The sequence below is a fragment of the Arachis duranensis genome, chromosome 3 (assembly GCF_000817695.3).
Source record: "Arachis duranensis cultivar V14167 chromosome 3, aradu.V14167.gnm2.J7QH, whole genome shotgun sequence".
Lineage (NCBI taxonomy): Eukaryota > Viridiplantae > Streptophyta > Magnoliopsida > Fabales > Fabaceae > Arachis > Arachis duranensis.
Window position 1 is genome coordinate 87,278,510 of NC_029774.3, and position 1,492 is coordinate 87,280,001.

The window sequence follows — 1,492 nt, forward strand, 5'->3', positions numbered from 1 at the left end:
CCATAATAGAATATATCTAATATGGTCCATTCTGAAAACATGTCAGATGGACATCTTTTGGTCAGCTGCTTGTATCTTTCCCAAGCTTCATAGAGGGATTCACCATCTTTTTGTTTGAAAGTTTGAACATCCACTCTCAGCTTGCTCAGCTTTTGAGGAGGAAAGAATTTATCCAAGAAGGCCGTGACCAGCTTATCCCAGGAGTCCAGGCTATCCTTAGGTTGTGAATCCAACCATATTCTAGCTCTGTCTCTTACAGCAAAAGGGAAAAGCATGAGTCTGTAGACTTCAGGATCAACTCCATTCGTCTTAATAGTCTCACAGATCTGCAAGAATTCAGTTAAAAACTGATAAGGATCTTCATATGGAAGTCGATAGAACTTGCAGTTTTGTTGCATTAAGGCAACTAGGTGAGGTTTCAGCTCAAAGTTGTTGGCTCCAATGGCAGGAATGGAGATGCTTCTCTATCAAATTTGGATGTTGGCTTTGTGAAGTCACCAAGCATTCTCCTTGCATTATTATTATTTTCGGCTGCCATCTCCTTCTCTTGTTCTAATGTTTCTGAAAGGTTACCTTTAGATTGTTGTAACTTAGCTTCTCTTAATTTTCTCTTCAGAGTCCTTTCAGGTTCTGGATCAACTTCAACAAGAGTGCCTTTGTCCTTGTTCCTGCTCATATGAAAGAGAAAAAAACAAGAAAAGAAGAGGAATCCTCTATGTCACAGTATAGAGATTCCTTTATGTTAGTAGAAGAAGAAAGGGGAGAAGAATGAAGAAGAGTGGGTTCGGATATTTAGATGAAGAGAGGTGAAGAGAAGTGTTAGTAAATAAATAATTAAATAGAATAAGAAAAGAAAGGGGAAATTTCGAAAATAATTTTGAAACAGGGATTAGTAATTTTCGAAAATTAGAGATAAGATAAGATTAAAATTAAAATTTAAAACAAAAAGAATTTTTGAAAAAAAGATAAGATATTTTCGAAAATTAGAGAGGAAAAAGTAGTTAGGTGGTTTTGAAAAAGATAAGAAATAAACAAAAAGTTAGTTAGTTGATTGAAAAAGATATTAAAATCAAATTTTGAAAAGATAAGAAGATAAGAGGTTAGATAAGATATTTTGAAATCAAATTTTGAAAAAGATAAAATTTTTGAAAAAGATAAGATAAAAGATAAAAAGATTTAATTTTTAAATTTAAAATTACTTACTTTACTAACAAGAAACTTCAAGATAAGATTCTAGAACTTAAAGATTGAACCTTTCTTAACAAGAAAGTAACAAAACTTCAAATTTTTGAATCAATCACATTAATTGTTATTGTAATTTTGAAAATATGATATAAAGATAAGAAAAAAATGAAAAAAATGAAAAAGATATAATTTTTGAAAAAGATTTTGAAGAGATAAGATTTTTAAAATTGAAAATTTGACTTGACTTGTAAGAAACAACTAATTTTGAAAATTTTTGACTAAGTCAACTCAAATTTTCGAAAATTAT

At 30.2% G+C, this 1,492-nt stretch overlaps 1 non-coding gene across 1 annotated transcript; it reads left to right on the forward strand.

The window, feature by feature from the left end:
- Positions 1-39: 39 nt before the first annotated feature.
- On the forward strand, positions 40-143 carry LOC127746413 (small nucleolar RNA R71). The gene has a single exon (XR_008008032.1). It is a non-coding gene; the product is annotated as a small nucleolar RNA R71 (small nucleolar RNA).
- Positions 144-1,492: the final 1,349 nt, after the last annotated feature.